The sequence below is a fragment of the Myotis lucifugus genome, unplaced genomic scaffold (genome assembly GCF_000147115.1).
Source record: "Myotis lucifugus unplaced genomic scaffold, Myoluc2.0 scaffold_223, whole genome shotgun sequence".
Lineage (NCBI taxonomy): Eukaryota > Metazoa > Chordata > Mammalia > Chiroptera > Vespertilionidae > Myotis > Myotis lucifugus.
Genome location: NW_005871271.1, coordinates 615,252 through 623,598, shown reverse-complemented (window position 1 = coordinate 623,598; position 8,347 = coordinate 615,252). Strand labels below are relative to the sequence as shown.

General features: G+C 41.5%; 1 pseudogene; it reads right to left on the bottom strand.

Annotated features, from left to right (window-relative positions):
• Nucleotides 1–7,355: 7,355 nt before the first annotated feature.
• LOC102424431 overlaps nucleotides 7,356–8,347 on the bottom strand; it is a 2,898-nt pseudogene continuing 1,906 nt past the window's right edge.

The window sequence follows — 8,347 nt, the reverse complement described above, 5'->3', positions numbered from 1 at the left end:
CTTTAACTTGATCCTCAAGGATTTAAACATGTTTTCGGTGCAGCCATGGCAATGCACAAAACTGGAAACTATTAAAAGGCAAATTAAACCACGAGAAGAGTAATAATATATCCATGAGGAACAAAATAATATATCCATTTGTCAGCATTTGAACTCCCTCAGAATCGTCGTTTTGAGACTTCCACCTCCACCGCAAACTATTTGACTTCTGAGAAACTTCGACGGGAGAGGACCGCTCTGTCTCCAAGCAGAGCTTGACTTTAGCTAAGGTGAGCTGTTCTGCCCAGTGAGGAAGGCTCTGTCTCTGTCCCAGAGGGATGCTATTTCAGTGGATCACAAGTTTGCAGACAATAAACTCTTGCAAATACCCCAAGTGCTGAGAGCTTGGTAGGTATTCAATACATGTTTGCTAACTTAGGTAAACCAGATGCGCGGTGGGACACCAAGAACCTAGGATTTTTACTTTCTTCATTTTTTGGATTCTAACCAGCTATTCATGCGTTTTAGTCCCCAACAGCTCTGCTGCTCCTCAGACTTTGTCTTCTCTCTCTTTTGATCAGGCGAGGCTGGTCCTGTACTTTCCCTACAGGCGATGGGGCTTTCCCTTCACACTCAGGTGGTCTTGCCCATTTGTCCACCCCAACTCCATTCAACTTTTCTTGGCTGAACTTTCCAGCCCTGATTGGTAAAAAATCATGGTGAACACCCACAGGTACCCCTTTCTCTCTCCTCCAAGTGGTTAAGCATTTACCAGGTTTATTCTTGTCTCTTAGCATAGCAGTAACTGATGACTATTCCCCGGAAGGCTCCTGTGCAATGAAAGTTTCTTACTTTCTGAATTGTCTTCATAAGTAGAAGCAGACTCAATTTTCACAAACAGTAGAAATATCAGTGCCAATTTCCCATCTGACACCACAGTGGTTACCCTACCTGTGCTCTTGGCATAATTTCCACTGCTTTTGGTACTAGAAATGGATCTAGGAATGAATGAGAGAGAGTGGCAGTGTGCAGAAAATGTTCTAGTAAGAAGGGAGCAAAATAGGCCCCCTCCCCAGGAGGCGTTGCCTAAATGCTCTAGAAAATAATTGTTTCTTGGAGAGAGAGAGAAGGATTCTAATTGGGGCTCATCTTTTCAACCTTTTTCTTCTGTGGTATGAAGGTTGTTGGTGTTTTTCTTGACATGAAAGTTACTGAGAAACATTATAAGGCAACTTATATTTTCTGGGCACAGACCTGAAAGGCCATTGAATAGACGTATTAGTAGAAAAGGGAATGAGACCAGTGGTGATAAATGAGTTCCTTTGCCTTTCTTGGTTCCAGTTTCCTCATGAACAAACTAGAGGTGATAGTGATTGCAATAATACTTCCCCTAGAGCAGTGGTTCTCAACCTGTGGGTCGAGACCCCTTTGACGGTCGAATGACCCTTTCACAGGGGTCACCTAAGACCATCCTGCATATCAGATATTTACATTACGATTCATAACAGTAGCAACATTACAGTTATGAAGTAGCAACGAAAATAATTTTATGGTTGGGTCACAACATGAGGAACTGTATTTAAAGGCCCAGAAGGTTGAGAACCACTGTCCTAGAGCTTTGTTGGAAAGAGTAAGAGATGAGTAAGCTTCTAGCACTGTGCCTGGAACATAGGAAGTGCTCAATGAACAGCTGCATTGGGAGGCTGGTTCCCCCAGTCTTTCCTCTTTGCCACAGGGTTTCTGTTTAATTACTCATTCTCCTGGAGGCCAGAATTCCTTGCTATAGTCTTCCTGGGGGACCTGCTCTGTGACCTCATAGCCTTCATGATAAAAGTAATGACAACTAATGTTTACTGAGCACCTACCATGCGCCAGGCACTATCTAAATGCTTTATATGAATTAACTCAACTCTTGCAACTATGCGATGAGATAGAAGTGTTATTATTTCCAACTGAGGCATGGGAAGCTTTATTTTGCTGCCCAGCTACTGAAACTAAGAAAGCAAGCCACTGGCCTCAGGGTTCAAACTCAGGGTTCAAACTCAGGGCTATTCTTTGGTGACACCATTAACTATGGAGTCTTTGGTGGATCTGATCAGAAAAAACAAACAAAAAAACCTAACAGCTATTTGTGACACCTTTTTTGAGGAAAATGTATTTTGAGTCCAAAAGCCAACCTATCCTTGAACTTTTGGGTAGATGTTCCTTTGTCAAGTCTGGGTGGGCTCCTGGTAATGAGGTGAAAAGTGGGGCTCCTGGTTCTCTCTTGGGGCTGAGCTGTGTTGTAAGGTAGTGAAGTCACTCCCACCCTCACAGAACTGTGGCTGAAATGATCATCTTCCACATGTCCTGGGCGTCATTCTTCTAAGTCAGTGGGTCTGGCAGGCTTCCAGCAATGGCTTTATGCTTTTGTTCAGTCCACCTGACTGGCCTAGTTTCCAGTGGCTTCCTACACATAATTCTCTGGAGAGAGAGAGCTGTGCTGTTTCAAGTGCTGACTCCCAAGTGGGAGGCCTGATTCACAGAATGGATGTTTGGGTTATCTAATATTTTAACTATTCCGTGTCCCCAGCATAAAAGCATTTTCCAAGCTCTGTTCACATGGTAGCAGCTGGGAAATAGAAAAGCAATTTTATTTTTTCTGTCTCTTCTTAATGTAAGGGAAGCACTTAATGCCTGCTTACAAGGAATTCTTTACTGCTGATGATTAGAAGAGCTCTAATTTCATGAGTCTGTGTCCTGGGCAGTGGGCCCAGGACTTTATATACATTCTCACCAATTTCACAGATGAGGACCCTAGAGCACAGAGAGTTAAACCACAAGTAGAGCTGAGGTTAAAACCCAGTTCTATTTAGTGCCAAAGCCTGATTTCCTAACCATCAGTCCCTCCTGCCTGAAGCTGCCGTGTGTCCTCTGCAGTCAAACAGGTGCCTGTGGGCTAATCCAGACAATAGGAGATTTGAACAAAATTCCCATTTGCTTCTGGAATCCATTATTTATAGAATTTACTTATTTTACGTAGGCTAATATTGAAATTAATGTGCATTTTTCGAGGTTACAGCAGCTCAGGGTATGGGGAGGGGGGGAAATCCAGCCTAGGAACCCAGAATCAAGGAAAAGTACTCAGATTGAGGTTAAAAATTAGCCTCAGAACCAACAAAACGAAGGCTGTAGGAGTGGGTAGTCAGGGCTGGCTCTGTGCCCAAGTTTTACGGCAAATCATAAAAAGATGAATTTCAATCTGTAATGCAGTTTCATTAAGCTCAGACACTCCTTATTTGGAGATCACGGTGACTGAGTCTAAGCTTTCCTGGGTTTGCTGAGTAAAACCATGTCTTTAACAATCTGACAAATGAACAACATAAACAAGGACCTGGGCTATTAAAGGTAAACTGGTTTTGGTGAGTTTGATGCCTTAGCTGCGTTTCTTTCCAGACGATAATAAATATTAGCTACCTGTCTCATTCCCGGGTTATTAGAGCGGCCCCATGCATTCCTTCTACTCGGGAATATTACTCCCTTTTTAGGCAGCCTTCTGTTAGCCCAGGTTGTCATCCTTTTCTAAACAACTCTGGGATTAAGATGGAATCAGTGTGAACAGCCTTCCTTCTGATGTAATTAATGGTTTGACTGGCCTCTGAAATGTTTCATTTCTGCACCTGCAATACTTTAGTGATGGTCGATGTCTGGTGTGCAGTGGAGTCCTATATGTACTTATCATGTATAAAAAGCTGTGAGGAAATCGCTGTGAATGAAGGAAAACCAACTCATCACCATGGAAGAGGGCTGGTTCCCACTCAGGACTGCCATTTTTAAAATATTTTAAAAAATCATGGCCATTTTGGGACAAACTGTCCTGAATTCATACAATTTGAGGGCTGGAAAAGAGGTTAGATGTAACCAATTTCCTCATTTTTATACATTCCTCAGTGACATCTATTTCCTTGAAAACACAACCCAAAGAAAATCAGGTGCCTCATAGGTCTGTCTTCCCGGACCAGTGTTTGTTTCCAATGGCGACATCTGTGTACCTGCTCCCATGCACAGGCCTCTCCCTCCCCCTCATCCTATTTACTCACCTACAGAAAACCCGTGAGGCTGCCTCCCAGCTCCAAGAAGACGAGGATGCGATACTGCTCACCACACATAGTTTTTTGACATTCTTTTGGGGCTTTTCAAAATACATAGCTAGATGAAAGGAATCACATACATAGTTAGGCCGTGTAAAAATGTCCAAATTGCTAAGATCATGAGTATAACCGACACTGCCTACTATTTAGCTCAGTCCCCTGGTAACTGACTATCTTGTGAATGTCGCAATCCGTTCATTCATTCATTCATTCAAGAAGCATATAAATATTGACTGACGGTCAGATGCCACCCAAGGATAGTACTGTAATAAATAAAGCACAGACCTTGTCCCGCAAGAGCTCAAAACTGAGCAGCTGAGACAGACTGACTTATCTCATCTAAGAGGAGGGCCACCTTGATTGCTTCCTAGTGATGGTGATGGGTTGCACTGACTCACAGCTTGCTCAGAGATTGCTTGTGAACCAGGGCACTCATTTCCTAAGGCTAGTTGAGGCGGGTGCAAGGATTGTAGGAGAATGAATGAGCAGGGCCTCATAGGCACCATGTTCTGATCAAGTAGGCTGGTTGGACTCAGCTGTAATGTGACTTGTGATGATAGCAAAGGCTACAAGTCAAGGTGGTTTCAGTATGTTATACATGGATGTGGTGCTGGAGGATTGGATGGATTGCAATTCTCCATCACTAATGGGAGTGGGGTTCTTGGGGTAACACTAGAATAAGAATTTCCAGAGGCCCCATAGAAGGATGGGATGTGGTAAAAGGTTTTATTTTCATAGAGTTACGTCCTTCGGTTTGCAAAGTCCCATTATCTTTAAATTAGTCCTGGAAAATATGCAGCTGGGCCCTTAGCAGAGCCAAAAGCAGGGCCAGTGTCCAGCGTTTCCATGGTGGGGTTGGGTCCAATGTGGCATCAGGATAGTTAAAAGTTCATTAGTTTATTGTGTGGAGTCCACATGGCTGTGGGTCACGTGGGCAAATGCAGAGTGTGCAAGCCCCGCAAGCCAGGAGTCAGGCACAAACAGCGAGAGAGAGAGAGAGAGAGAGAGAGAGAGAGAGAGAGAGAGAGATCCCTTTGTTGCAGTGGTCATGCCTATTCTGGCCACTGATGTTTTTCCAGGTGTGACTGACAGGTAAGCTCCTTCTCACGACACCTACACCTTACTGGGCATGTGTCTATATTACAGCTTCCCTTTGTTGCTTTCCAGGTAGGTAAAAACCAGGTTATTATAATGGTATCAGATGAAGAACCAGATCCTTGAGAGTTGGTCCTACACTGAGGGCGCTGTGAAGGTGGTAGGCAGCTACCACTGCAGTGCCACTTTAGAGAGGACTTTGAGTCCTAGCGGACAAAGTTCAATGTATAGCCAGCGATTCATGCATCATTTCTAAAGAGTAAAATAAGTGCATTCACCTCCACTTCTACATTCACTGCTTATCTCCAAAGGTTTTGGTTTAAGAAAGTAAAGCTCCAAATATCCTAACTTTCTACCTCTAATGCTTGGTTTGGGATGCAGGTTTCCTTGAGGTTAACACACATTTCCAATTTAAAAACTAAATCAAAGCAAGCTTATTTTAAGATTTCACTGCCGTGTTGTTTTCATTTTTTTCTAATGCAATGACTGTCCCACTGTAATAACCAGACCACATTTTTAATTTTTAATTTTTAATTTTATTTTCACCAAAGATGAGGCACAGAATCACAGGATCCTTTCTCAGTTTTAATCCAGACATCTTTCTCAGAATGTTTGTCTTTTACATGACAAGCTGTCTTTTACATGAGTAATAACTAGGGAAAAGGAGACAAGAGAAATGAATTGTCTTTATTTTCAAATAGAATTATTATTTTTTTTAAATATATTTTATTGATTTTTTACAGAGAGGAAGGGAGAGAGATAGAGAGTTAGAAACATCGATGAGAGAGAAACATCGACTAGCTGCCTCCTGCACATCTCCCACTGGAGATGTGCCTGCAACCCAGGTACATGCCCTTGACCGGAATCGAACCTGGGACCTTTCAGTCCGCAGGCCAATGCTCTATCCACTGAGCCAAACCGGTTTCGGCATCAAATAGAATTATTTATGAAAGCACATGCACACAATATCTCTGAAACCACGAAATTTCTCATATGTATTTTGCAAATTTACAGCAATTAAGGTATAAATAGTAAAACACAGAGAAGCTAGCCAGGAAGCTGATTCCAGGACACAAACAAGAGTATATGACAAAGGAACTTTACAAATCATTGCTAAAGGGATGAATTTATTTAATGAATTATTTAATGAATGATGGTGGGAAAATGGACTACCTGGGAGAAGTCTCAGATTATATTTACTTTCACCATGGAAGGTAAAGGCATGTCAAAATTAATTCCAGGTGGATTAACAGAGAAATGTACAAATGAAACCATAAAAAAAAATCCAAAAGAAAACATAAGGGATCTCAGAGTAGAAAAGAATACTGTAATTTTTTTAAATCAGTGGAAGAAATTAAAAAGGGAAATATCAGTAGATTTGATCATATAAAATGTAAAACATTTTTTGGTCAAAATATCAAGCAAAATTAAAACATAACAACCAGCAATCAAATATATTAAGAGATTTTAAAATGTGAAATGACAAATGCTTTGTAACAATAAAAATGAACAAAAGATAATTCATAGGAATATACATTAATAAAAATACATGTAAAATATTCAAACACACAAGTGACAAAAATGATTATTTAGATGTGATTCTGTGAGTCCATTTTTTATTTATCAAACGAGTAAAGATTAAAAAATAATAGTTAACTCTAAGGTACACCTGCTGCAGGAAAACAAGCCCTTTCTTGTACTCGTGATTAATGGGTAAATTGACAAAATCCTTTAAAAAACTGTCAATATATATATCAAGAGTCCTAAAAATACTCATATCCTTTGCTCTAATAATGTTATATCACGAAGTAAGTGTAGAGGTGCAGACGAATCTATAAAGACTGGGATGTTCACTGCAGCATTATTTATAATACTGAAAAATTGGAGGCAACTTAAATGCTCAACAGACAGCAATCATTAATAACATTATACCAAGAAAATGAAATATTACACAATTAGTGAAATTGTTTTCTTTTTTTTTTTTTTAGTAAAGGAAAATGTAGGGATTAACACACCCTTTTATTTTCATTTGTTTTAAAATATTTTTAAGGTTTAAAAGTGTTTAAAGTCTGTAATTTCTAGTAGGAAAACATCATCTGAATGAACTTCATCCACTGGGTGATCTAAGTTGCTTTTTCTTCAGTGGGGGCTTTATTTGTCAGAGAGGCACTGTGCTTGACCTCCAAATTTGGCTGACAATTTGCTGATGAGATTCATAACTTTTGGGTGCCTCTGATAATTTGGCATTTTTGCAGGGTTCTGGGCCACATCCTGGAAGTCCGCCATGACTTCTGGATCCTGCATGGCTGCAAGAACCTCTGGATCCCTAAGAATTTCATTGAGCTCAGGTATCCCTGCCATTCAGGCATGCCTCCTCCCAGTCAGGCATGCCGCAGGGAAGCCGCCTGGAAGAGACACATTGAGCTTCTGATTGTCTTCAGGCTTCTTCTTCCCTCTGGACTCTCTCAGGTTCTTCTGGAGCCTTCTTAACCCTTTCCATTCTTTCTTGGATCACTCACTCTTCACATTTCGGCTCATACTTTCTTGGATGTTCTGCAGTTTTCTGGGTCCTTGGTTGAACTTCCTTCAGCAATGCACCAGCACCTTCATCATATTCCAGTTTACATGCAAGGGCAAGGCTGCGGGCTGCTTCTTTGCATGGCCCAGAAGTCTGTGTGCTTTCCCTCACCACTTGTCAGGCTGAGCTAAATCGGGATCATTTCAGTTGCTCTGCCACAGTCTCTGATGGCAGCTATTGGTTTCTGTAATTTGGTGAAGGCTCTGGCTCTCTTGGCATACAGAATGGCCAAGTGAGGATTCAGCTCTTTGGCATCTGTGAACAAGTCCATGGCTTTCTGTAGGTCACTGTCATTTAGGGCATAAGTAGCAGCCACTTTCAAATCATTCGCCTGATCCATCATCTCCTCGGTTATTTCTACATTTTCATCTTCCATTTCTTGAGGGGCATGGTGTCTGGTCCAAGCTCCCCTTTGCTGTCAGTTTCTAGATCACTTTCCTCATGTGATGGTTTCTCTGTTCTGTGTTTTCCTGCCCTCCTAATATCTGTTTTCTCTTCATTGATATTTTCTTCTGATTTAGTTTTATGAATAGCAGGTGGTGATCCCCGCCCCTCCCCCCCCCCA